Here is a 13299-nt window from a genome sequence, read left to right on the forward strand (position 1 = left end):
CTCTATTTGGCCAGCAGAACAAGTGTCTCTTTTGTTATTAATTTTTCTGAATATACTACATTTTTGATCAACTCTGTAATCCTGGTGCTGTGTAAAAGGCAGAAGACACAAGAATTGTAATTTCTCTGCATTTCTGCACCATGGTAGCCCTATGGAATTCACCAAAGGAGTGTAGCTAAGTTACTGTGTTTCTGTGATGGTTAATAATATAGCAATGATGATATTAACAAATGGACAAATGGCTAAATTTGAAGCGGTGAGAACTTCTGTGGACAAGAGAAGGGAAAGTATCAAATAAAAAAACTACCTGAAGACTTGAGAGTAAAGTCTTTAATTGTGGAATTCCTCTTTGGGTTTAGGCGACAAAGTACTCTTTAGTTTTTGTGGTCATGCAGACAAGATATAGGTGGGAGACAGGAGGTCATATGCATGAACCAGTCCTTTCATCCTCTCACTCAGGTCTCTTCTCGGAGCCGCTCAATACAGCCACAGCTGAGATGAATAAAGTTCCATTATAAATCTTATATTTGCTTTCCTTTTGAACCAGGTACAAAAGCACAAAAAATTATTTTCCCCACATACAAAGAATTCTTCATACCCCGTGGCTTCTGTTCTGGCCAATAAAATAGATCTGGTAAGGGGTATGCATTTGCACAAAAAAGTTGAATTAAGAAGATATGACTGTTAGCATTTCCTCCTTACTTTAGCTATACAATCACAAAACTAACTTTAATTAACTTAAAAACATCTTGAGTTTCTTACATATTTTGATAACATGATTTATAGAAGATGGGATATGCTGACACACAAAGTCACAAGCCATTTTAGAGCCCAGATCTCAAGGAATTCAATGACACTTAAACTACTAAAGGCCTTTTTGAAACTTAGTTCTACACCAGAAAAAAATGTAATACATTTGCTATGTTTATTTTTAATTTTTTTTGCTTTTATAATTGGAATTAGATCATTGAGTTCTTGTAATAGTGGCAATTAAACTGGAAATGTTTGTGCTTTTTTGACAATAATACAAAAGCATAACAAGTGCAAGTCAGAGATTTACATGTTTAAAACAGGCCTAAAAATTAAGACTTTACAACCTTTGTTAGCCTCATGTGTTTGTGTCTTAAGTGCACTTAGGACCTTAACTTCCAACATTTGAGTTTTACAATTTTCACCTCCTCTATCAAGAATTCCCCATATTTCATGATCCACAGGAGATGGATGAGGAACTCCAGCTCACAGCAGCTGAGCACCTCTGACCATTCCCGGTTTGGATCTTTGTTTTTTAATTTATTGCAATATTTTTTTTTCTTTTCTCCCCAAGAGGTTTCTTTGAGCTTCTTAAAAGATTTACCTGGTATTATTCACACTCTTCTGTCCATTTTCAGAATAATGAAACAGTTATTTGAGAGTCACATAGTGCTTGTTAAATACTTATTGCCTACAGACCTTTAGCTGATTATCCTGCAGATTATCCTCTCTTTAATTTATTTCACCTTTGTTTCAGTTTCAGGAAAGACATTGACTTTGAATTAAGATGCTGTTAAATCCACAGGAAAATTCTAGTACTGTTTTTTTGTTGTCAGATTCAAAACCAAGACTGATTATATTCTCTGCTCTTTGTTGTCATGCCTGCAGTCCCTAGGATTGTGTCTCAGCTGGGTTACAGCCTTCAGTCCCCTCAGATACAGAGGGCTAACAGGCATTTCTTTGAATTTTTAGTTAAAGCCCTTGAATTCAAAACTCCTCAATATTTGTATTATTAATTTCAGCTACTGGGGGCCAAAATGATAAAACAGCTATGAGGAAGATTGCATGGCTCCTTCTGGGAGCCTGGAACCATTCCCTGTGCCACAGTTAAGCACAGGGAAAATTAGTTGAGCCAAGGCATATATTTCAGCAGGGTCTCAAAATTTTATTACAGACGTAGCTTTCATTGGTTCACAGCCCAAGACAGACTTGGGGGGCCTGATGGACTCTGGACACTGAGCCTTGTGGTGGCCTGTTCCTCGAGCACATCGGTAAAAACACTGCAACACGTGAAGTATTCATACCCTGTGGCTTCTGTTCTGGCCAATAAAATAGGATCTGGTAAGTGGTATGCATTATCATAAAAAGTTGAATTAGAAGATATGACTGTTGGCATTTCCTACTTACTTTAACCACGCCATCAAAAAGTTAATTTTTTTTTTTGTTAAAGCTCTCACTTTTTTTTTTTAAGGATTCCTTTTAAAATGCAAGTCTCTATCTGATTGATTTTCTAACCACCTAAATTTTTAGAAATGGCAAAGATTCAATCCCAGAACCATTTTCCTGAGAAAATAGCTCTTTCTGTCCTCAAAGAGCAATATATATTTTTATTCTCATTTAAAATTGGCTTAGGAGAATTACAGAAGACTGGACTGTCCCAACTGTTGCAGTGAACCCAATGCCCTCCACTTACACAGCTGACACAATTGCTGGAGACAGTTGATCTTTCCTGGCCTTCACTGAGTGTTCTTCCTTGCTGTGACTGAGCAATGATGCTCTCTGTAGTTGCTGCACCAGCACAGGCCAGTCAGGCCCTAAACTTTCACCTCTATCTCTTGCCTCATTTGGCACTAACTGGGGTAAAATAGGTAGCAGGAAAAACAAAACAAACAACCACAGAGTACAATTTCTTAATCTAATAGCTGAAGCACTTTTCTATTCTTATGAAATAAAAAGCAGGTTTTTTGACAAGAAGCAGACTCGATGGTTTTGGCACAACAGGTGAAAGTTTGATGAGCATGAACACCTAGAAATACAAGCCTAGAATGAATATTTTGTCTCATTATCACTGTATATTAGTTAATTTGCAACCACGATGGAGATGCAGTATGTAAATGTTTATGCCTCTCAGTGCCATGGCTGTATTGGTTAGTATCTAAACACCACTCACAAAGACTTTAAAAGCATTCTTCAAATAAAATCAAGGTGTAAGACTGTCTATGCTTTTCCACAGAAGCTGTAGGAAGAAATTCTTGGGGGAATCTCTTAATCAAGTACCCAAAGAGATCAAAGGTGTAGACTCAATATTGTTATCTAGAAAGTCTAGAAAGGTTATCTTCTAGCTTTTCTTTCTGCTGTACTCTACAAACACCAGTGAAACCACATTTTCTACTGTAAAAGTAACCTTTTTTCCCTAATCAAGCCTAATATTTTGTGTAACCTCTGGTTTTTAGTATCTCTTTCTATTTTGCTTGTGGTATTTCCTATTATCTTTTTCCATGCTCAGGAAAGCATCCTGTTCTATAAAATAAAACAAAACCACACATTCCTAACTCCTCTTTTGCCTTCAGATTTTCCAACAAATTTTTCTAATTGTGTAATAAACAAGGACAGGAGACACTGAGTCTAAAAATTTTCCAGTCAGTTTTCAGAAAATCAGTGGGTGATACTAATTAGATTTGACAGTCTCTAACACTCTGTAAACATATCTTTCTAATTTGATTCAAGACATGGTTTAATTGAGGGATGGGGATCTAAAAAAATCCTTTAGGTTCCTGTAATGCATATGTATGTTTCTGTACCACTCTTGCCTCTTGAATGTAAGAAAAAAACGAGTTTTTCCTTGTCTTCAAATATTTTATCTGTAGAACATGAGCCTTATTATTCATCTAATCCCTTTCATACTAGAATAGTGGAACAACCCTTACTGGTAAATGAAATTTCTCTTTCTAGTGAGAACGATACATATAGTCTTCTTTTAGAAACAGCAAGTTTTGTTTCATTGGAGAACTTAGTCCTGACTCTGCAAAGTCCAATAGAACAGGATCTCCAAGAACACATTCATGCTATCAATATTTGCAAATGCTCAAAAATTCAAGAAGTAAACCATTAAAAATTACTGGCTTGCAATGTTTCCTTGTTACCAACTGCTTACTACCATTTTTTTCCCACAATTACCTCCAATTTATTGCAGTGACTTACAGAAAATCTTTTCCCTTTTACATGTAAAAGGGAAATCCTGATTATTGCCATCATAAGATGAGACAATCCCATCTTAAATGTGTACATACACTGACTTTTTGTGCTGTTAGGGCAGTTATTTATACCTGTGATCAAACATCAAATTATAACTGTAAGTAGCCATCCTGTGAAAAGTAGTGGAAAATAAGATCTACATCTGCTTGCATTTTCAGGAACCAATGGTATTAAAGTACACTATTTTAAAGATGTAGGAACAGATTAGTTTTACTATAAATAATTACTGTAAAGACTACTAATAATACTGGAAATTACTCAGCAAAACCTACAGCCTAAGGTAGCATAGGATCACAGAATCACAGAACGGATTGGGTTGGAAGGCACTGCATGGCCCAGTTTTAGAAATTGTTTTAATGCACGCACTTAAGACATTGTGATCCAAGCATATGTCTGAATCTGAGTGGGCAGATGTGTGTTGTTTTTAATTTATTCATAAATGGGTATTTGTGTGTGTACATGTGCACATGTATGATTATGTGCATATTTATATCTGTCTATAGATGAAACACACAGGTTTTCAAGGAGGTAAGTCAGGGAACAAACCAAAAGCACATTGTAACGGCGAGGTTCTTGGCAGAGCTTAATAAATCACCTGGTGGGTTGCTCCACATCCTCAGCTATACCAGAACCTGAAAACCACTGACAAGAGGTTTTACCTGTACTAGAGTATTGTTTTCACAAGGGTTGTGCTTCTGAGCTTAATGTCATAATCTGCGATTACTCAGTTTATTTAGGGAGGACCCCAGAGCTCAAGGGCACCACAAAGGGCAGGAGTAATCACTTTCTGCCTGTTTAATCTTTACTGAGTCAAACTTTAGAAGTGAAGGAAATACATGAAAGCCCCATTACCCTTAGCGTCCTCTTTGTCTCCATTTGCCTCTGCACATATTGACCCAGTGCAATGACAGATTAATGGTGACATTAAATGAGGTATTAAATTTAATCTTCTTTACTTGATGTAGCAAAAGTTCCTTTTGCAAATCGCCTTTCTTTAATTTTTGCTTCATGATTGCCATTTTTCATTCGCTGATTTTATTCGTGCTAGACTAGGCCAGTGACCTAAAACTGCCAATTGAGGAGTGAAATGCTAATCACATTTCTTCAGTTGAAAGCATCAGTGTAAAAGCCTCCCATGCATTATTTATATTAGTTATTTTCTGTCTCAGGGATCCTCCTGGTTCATCCTAGATCAGTTCAAACATAACAAACAATATCGCTTATTTTGATTGTAAATATTTATTACAGTCCTTCCAACTTGCAAAGTCAATCTATAATTGTTTATTCCTGGTTGTCTTACAAAAATTCTGGATTTAGGAGGTCACTTCACTATTCAGTGGACTTATTAGCAATTTCAGAGCTTTCTCTCGAGACATTTTGTAGTCTTTTCTTACAATGTATTAATGGGGTGTGGCGTTTAGTCTCTAGGTAGGAAGATTATTAACAGTTTTACTGCAGCTTACACAGCTGTAGTGTTACTAAACGATGACTTTTGGCATGAAAAATGAGTCACCAGCAAGGAGCCATTAATAATATTTAGTTTTAGATTAGATATTAAGAAGAGACTCTTCACTGTGAGGGCTGTGAGGCGCTGGGGCAGGTTGCCTAGAGAAGTTGAGGACGCCCCATCACTGTGAGTGTTCAAGGCCAGGCTGGATGGGGCTTTAAGAAACATGTAAAAGGTGTCCCTTTCCATGGCAGGGGAGATGAAACTAAATTATCTTTAAGGCCCCTTCCAGTATAAATCATTCTATAATTCTATGATAGTATGCGCACTACCACAGGCTATATGACTTGATTCACCATTAGATACTTTAGACAAGAATTTCCTATCTAGTTTTAATAACACCAGAAGCTTTTGCTAAACTGTCAGAAATGGGTTTAGTGCAGGACTTTACATTTTTTTTCCTAGAATAAAAAAAAAAAAAAAAAAACAGCAAAACCAACAAGGTGTTGGTTGAGGATTTTTTGAGAAAACACTTTAAAATAAAAAACATTGTCTAATTTCTTTTGTTTTGAGAAATCATATCAGTTTCAATAAAAATGTTCCTCGAATGATTTTGCAGCTCTAGGACAATTACCCTTGTGATAGCATGATTGTAATTCTGTTGGATATTTCGCATCCTCTGTTCCTACTGATGAAAATGTTCACTGTAACTGTTCAATTCACATGCCAAAACCCCAGAGGCTCAAGTCTGGGGTGTACCCACTGTCATTATCATATAAGCTCTGTAACATTGACTGTGCCCTTTGCTTTCAAAGGTGTATAAATCCCAACATCTTGCAAATCTTCAGTATTTCACTATGGCATGAAACTTTATCTGCAGGAACTCAGCATGTCTGAGTCAGTAGGCATAGGTATAAGAATATTTTTATTTAACATGTGGCAAGCTGAGTGCTGCTTATTTCTGACTGTGATGTTGGCTTTTAGTCATCTCATCTCATTTTATGTAAAAACATAGTGCCAAAGCATTCTTTATGGTAGCATGCAATTTATTTTAAATGAACCATATTTTAATAGATCTACATTTATTTTATCAAATACTGGTGAAAGGCAGCAGGTGATAAGCACGTAGCTGCTGAAATAAAATAAAACAAAGGATATAAAAGAATACAATAAGTAACAGAAAGACGCTTCAAGGAGACTATTAAAACAGATTTTGGGAGCATCAATCATGCAGTGCTGTAAACATGAAAGCACTTATTTGATTGTGTAAATCCGGAAATTATTATGGTGCACTCTGTTTATCCTCTCAGAGGTCATTCACATACACAGAATTTCCACATGCCTGCACTAAACCCAAGGACTAAACCACAGGGCACATTTAAACTAGAAAGAAACAAATATATCAGGGGTAAAACGGGAGGCAGTTATTCCCCTGGCATAAGAAGCCACATCTTCACTTTGCCAGTGACCATCCGTGTTGGCTGTCGAGGTGTTGGAAACTATAGTGCACCCTAATCTCTGCTCAGGAAACAATAGTGACTAAAAGAGGATTGCAGAGTGTTAGAAGATGAGCTCTGCTTATCCCCTTAAAAGATAAGTACAGCTATTGAGGAGAGGTGGGAAACGAAGGAGTGGTGTTGTGCAAAAAGAGTTGTGTGAGTCTATTAGGGACACTTTTAAGATGACATGAGACCTAAAAGCTTCAGTTTAAGAAGGAAACCTTTGTAAGCACTTTGATAAGTCAAACTACATGACCTGTGTGGCTAAAATATTTACTGCTATCCATCCACACCTCTCTTCATGGCAGGTAGCTTTCCTGTTATCCCTCACTGCAATGCGATTTAAATCAACAGTCTTTTTTGACAACTTTAATCACGTGGTAGAGGGGTAAAATACCTTTATCCCTATAAAATTATATATATCGGAGGCCAGATGAATGTTTTCAATATGAAAACTTGCTGGTTTGAATGATTACAGTATTCTTCCCTTGGTTGAACACAGTATTGTACTAAATTTGGTCACTTTATAGCAACAATATTACCTTCTGTTTTTCAAACTTGACTGTATGTAGAAGTCACCAAGAGATAACAACATTCTATTTAATTAAATATTCTATTTTGGGCAGCTTGACTACATGAGGTTTCAAACAGGTCACTTGGCAAACACTCCTCTTTTCAGTCACATGATGGTGAGCTTACATGTTCACTTCCCAGGCAATTTTTCAGTACATGAGGTCCAGTCATGAATGGATAAACTGTCTGTAAATGATAAAACAAAATTAATTAAGAACATGTCCAAAGTGCAAGATGTCTAAATAAGAGAAGAGTTAGAATGAGTAAGGTGGATCACAGACTGAGTAGTAATCAGCAGTGTCATGTTGCTTCCAAAAAAACAAATCTTACTGTCTATAGAGCTCAGAGTATTTCCATTTTAATACGGCTACATCTGAAGAATTGTGTCTGGATTACTTGTGACCTTTTAAAGAATTCTTAGCAGACAACAAGAGTAGATCAGAGTTCTGGAAAAGAAGTATAAAGAAGGATAGAAAGGTCTGGAGTTGTTTAGTTTAGAGGACGATGTACAAAGAAAAGTTGTAATAACAGTCTTTAATTATATAAAGCCCTGGTTGCTCCAAGTTCAAAGGTAATAGACTTTTCCAAAGGATAGGACAGGAACTAACAAACTTAATTTGCAGCAAAGAAGATGTAGATTAGATGACAGAGAAAAAATGTGCTGACTATAAGGGTGAGGATGAACATCCTGAGAAGGTGATAAAGTTTGCATGAATGGAGATTTTACAGAAAAGTTTGAACAATCCTCCACCACAATTATCTGACACTTAGTTGGACAAAAATCTTCTGAAGATCTTTCTGTACTGAGTCATAGTTTCTGATCTGGAAATATTGAGTTCAGGGGGACAGTCCAGAAAAACATAAACCACAGAAAGAGCAATGTACTCTCACACCTCAAATTTTTTCCTCTGTGATAATTAAAAAAAAAAAAAAGGGCAACACAGCTTTTTCATCTGAACAGTAGAGCTTTCTCAGTCGATCTGATCTTAAGAGAAAGAATATGCAAAATATTAATTCCAATGTTCTGATAGAGAAGAAACCCAAACAAACAAACAAACAAACAAACAAAAAACTACCAAATCTTTAACATTAATCCTTAAGATTAATTTTACTGTGGGAGAAGAATGTTGATAGGTGAGAACATATCCATGCAGCTACTGGCTTCTCTTAAATAATATTCTTCTTTTTTGCTGTTATATGTTAAAGAACCCTTAATCCCAAACTCCCACTGCACAGTCTCTCAGACAGATCTTAAAAATCTCATCTCTGTTAGGGGAGAGTATCACTTTCAGGTGAATCTCATAAAAATGGCTGTAGGAGCCTCCTTTAGATGTAAGGTATTGGCTGCTAGGCAGGTCAGTTTTCCTCTTAGGAAGTGGAAGGGTAGACTTATGAAGATTTAAAAAAAAAATATCTGTACAATTCTCACAGTGTTTTGTTCTCCCTGAATTTTGACAATTTGAGAATATTTTGCTGTTTCTATGATGGCTTAGAATTACATTAAGGTATTCAGACAGAAATAATGAAGGAAAAGCTGTTACATATCCTGAACATTTATATCTATTACATTCTAAAGATCATTATGCTAATTTTTCACCCTCAGAATATTCTGCTACCTAATACAATATTTGTTATAGAAAGAAAAGCTACATATTTTAGAGTGTAAGTCGTGAAGTTTAATAAAACAAACTGTAACTCTAAGATCTCTGAAAAGCAGTAATGTTTCTGAAAGAGTTTGGGGGTAGAATGAGAATCTTTTTTGTAGACCCTGAACTAAAGTTTTACAGGAGAAAACGATCCTATCTTATTCTATACAGGGTGAGAAAAATTTCATTTTCATGTGTAAAATCTAAAAACCTGAAATGTAATGTACATGCCACAAGACTCCATATCGTGTTGCTCAGACACACTATTACGGTTGCCCAAGTTCACAGAGGACTTTAGGAGAATTTGTCCTCCTTCACATGTATGTTTTGTCCCTCTCTGAAAGAAACATTTTTTTTTTAACGTGCTGTTTGGTGTGCTGAAACATCATCATACAGGGGTTTTCAAGCAGAGGGATTAACACTCTTCAGTCTGTTGGGGTAGGCAAAATATTTGGGGTGTATACGTATTTTTATTTTTTAAACTATAGTCTTGACACACATGACATAGAAGAAGGTTGACCAGACAGAGCAGTGCTTATTCTCCCAGTAAGTTCCTCTTGATTTCGAGGGCATAAACATGTGCCAGCACTCTGCCCATCTTGTGCTGAACTGGTGGCTCTGGTGAGCCAGGCTGTCCTGGAGGTGTCTGACATGTGTGAAAACTTCTGGTCTGGGACTTGCAGTTGCTCCCCGGTAAGAGGATGTGGACAGAAAACACATCACCCCTTTTTGAGCTGTAAGTTTTTTCCAAAGGAAAAAATACTGTGGTGCAACTGAGAAGGGCTGCTTGCCTATAGAGTGAGTTTATGAAATGTTTCAGAGAAGGTCCACTTACCCTTCTGATAGACCATCTGCTGATGAAAGTTGTACTATCTGACAATCAATAGCTGAGGTTTCTGCTCTAGGCCTTTTCTGACTTTTATCAGCCTAGGGTCACCCTGAATAATTCCTAATGATGGGAAAGATATAACACCTTTCCCACCAGGTTACTGGCTCAAGTAAGGTGAGGAAGTCACCCCACAGCATCTCTGGGGACTTCGGATACTGTAGAAAGCAGCCACCCAAAAGTTCTCCTGCGAAACTCTGTGGGATGGAACCTCCTCCCAGGCCTTAGTGAATACAGTTCATGGTAGGGAAAGGATCCTGTTTATGAAGCCCTCAGATGACTGGTGGTGGTGGTAGGTTGGCACCTCCTTCAAAGAGAAGAGTCTCTCCAGAGGGGCTGAAAGGCTTGCTTGCTTCTGGCATCAAGAAGGGTTCTTTCCTTATCTAGACTGCCTTATTTTCCTTTAATGTTGTTCAAAATAAAAACCTGTTTAAAAGAAAAACTGCTGATGCTGGAAGAGTTTATTTACTTACCCAGGGGAATGAAGAGCCTATAAAATGTAACTCAATGTAGTCTAGGGTTCCTTTTGCTGATAGAAAAGGTGAGCTGCTTACAATAATGGTTGCTTTTTCCCCATAGGTGTGTGTGAGTGAATGAAATGAAAAGTCTAATGATATCATCTTTTTGCTCAGTTGCCTATGGACTGTAAGCCTTGGATTCATAATTGCATTAAGAGCCATAGCTTATGCTGATCATTAACAAGGAAAATTTCACACTAGAGATTCATTGTACTAAAGACCAGTTAAATTACAGTACGCGTCTGCATATTACAGATATTATGATTCATTTCTGGATTTAAAATACCATAGTTAGAAGAAATTATCTTGCATATTTCATAGTAAAACTAAAGCCTAGAAAAGATTACTTAGGGTGTGTAGCATTTGACTTTTTTCGCTGTAAAAATGTCACTCCCAGCTCCAATTACTCTGCCAGTTTTCCAGTGAATGACAGTAAAAATTTTATGTAGGTAGACTTATTAACACTTTTTTTCTCAGTGGTCCTCTATTCCTCCTTGGCTAGTAGAGCAAAATAACAAGAACCAATGTCAAACGTGGGTACAGTGTCACTAAAGGTGCCTGGAAAAGAACAAAATATGTAAAGCAAGAAAGCACAGTATTCTACTCTCCTATAAAGAGCCTGCTATGCTGAACTGCTTTATTTAGCATTTTTACTCTAGTAAGCTTACAGAAGAAACACAAACAAGAATGGAGAATAACAGCTATGAAGGAACTACACATATACCTCTTTCTTTTGGATATGAAATAGATTGAAAGTAGTTAAGATGTAATTAGGAACCCATCTTGCAGTTATGCACTCCATATAAGAGAGAACTGCAAATAGAGGGCCCACCAAATAATTAGCTTTTCTTAAACGTGCATCTAATTAAATTGCAAGGTACAACAACTCTGATTCTCTCCCTAATGTGCTATTTAAATGGTCAAGGAATAGAGCTTCAGATAGATACTCCTTCTGGGAAACAACTTCATTTCTCTTTTTCTGAGAATTACACAATGAATTTACTAATTAGTCAAGACATAATTGCTCTTGCTCATTTTGAAAGAACCTGTTACTGCTTATGCTTGTGTGCGGGTATGGTGATGCTTTTCTTTTGCTTTGATTTTTAAGACTTTATTGTCTCCAATACTTGCCCTTTACTAGATTTTACCTGGGTAGTTGTTACCCTGGACCTAAGCACTGCAGTAAAGGAATTGAAAATATAGTCCATGGGGAATAAAGATGGTGTAGGATCTTGGATTTTTGATAAATAACCATAAATAAAACATAAATAATAATAAAAAAAAGTTCAGTGGATGCTTCTGGGAAGCCAGAATAGGCTTTTCCAGAGAGAGAACCAGGAGAGAGTCCAAACTTTGCCCCATGGAATTTAGTCTGAATGCAAAAGAGAGATAAAGGCAGGAATGGAGCACTGGGGAATGTGTCTCAAGATGTAGATATGGATTAAGAAAATCTTGCAAGAAAACAGACCTGAATTTCCTCATCCCAGAAGTGGGTCAGCTTCAAACTGCCTTAGGGGAAATGTATAGCCTTATCTCTTAGCGTGTTTTAACAGTGCAGAGCAGGTTCAGACAAGCATATAAAGCAGAATTAACAATTGCTTCCTGACCCTTATATCGATTTGTGCTCATCAAATGAACAATCCTATACAGCTAATCATCTGGATATAGTTGTTTTGTTGTGCTTTTGTTTCATTAATATATATTTAAATCAGAGAAAAATAAAATTATCTTTATCTTCCCTTTATTACAGGAGGAAGTATTGTGCTTAAAACTTTCAGCAAATAACAAGAAATTGGAGTCTGCTGACTCATAATTTTGGTATTGAATTTGTCTCTGTGTAGGTATGTGGATAAAAACTTGGTTGTTTCTGGTGCTATATTTTGTGTGAGCCACCAGACTGAGATTAGAATTTGGAGAGTAGAATTTACACTTCATACTCTGTTATTTAAGGTTTAAGGTTAAATTTAAATATTTTTCTAGAATTTCCTTCACCCTTCTGAGTCATTTCCTGTTCCAATGTCAGTCTTAATAGTTAGCCAAAATTCTGGGACATGTCTTCACTTGCATTGTAGGGACAGATTTGATTTTATTTTTTTAATGGATGTCCATCATCTTGACTGTATTTTGGGGGATCCTGAACCTCCTTCAGTTGGTTACACTTCGGAATAAAATCCTGCCAGTAAGGATCTGTCTTGGATCATGCACGCAACTGTGTACAATGAACTGTGTACCATACACGTTTGTTTTGGTTTTTTTTCTAGCTAGAGAAGACAGTACTGAACATAGTCAATTATTAAGAACCAATTTATAATTTCATTTTGGAGTGGTGCTGGTCATTTCTGGGTCTTTCTCTAGGCTGAGCAGTGGCTCATGTCATCCCACTCATGGCTACTGAAGTTTCTCAATATCTTCCCTTTGTCTTGAATCAAGTCAGCTTCATGCTGCATTTTCTCAAGTCTAGGTGTGTACAATATTGATTTATTATTTTTTATACAGGTTTTTATTTTCTGCTTCTCCATGGTGAATTAACTCCTAAAGAACAAATAGATGAACTGCATAAAGACTCAGATTACTTTGCTCTTTTCTACCTAGTAATTATTTATGAGCACACAACTGCTATATTCTGCAAAGTTCATAGCTAAAGATACGAAAGTTGAAGGTAGGCAAATGTGAAAAAAAAATATTCAAAATGTTGTGAGAGACTACCAATGCAAGAAAATTGTTC

The sequence above is a fragment of the Corapipo altera genome, unplaced genomic scaffold (assembly GCF_003945725.1).
Source record: "Corapipo altera isolate COAL_440 unplaced genomic scaffold, ASM394572v1 0, whole genome shotgun sequence".
Taxonomy (NCBI): domain Eukaryota; kingdom Metazoa; phylum Chordata; class Aves; order Passeriformes; family Pipridae; genus Corapipo; species Corapipo altera.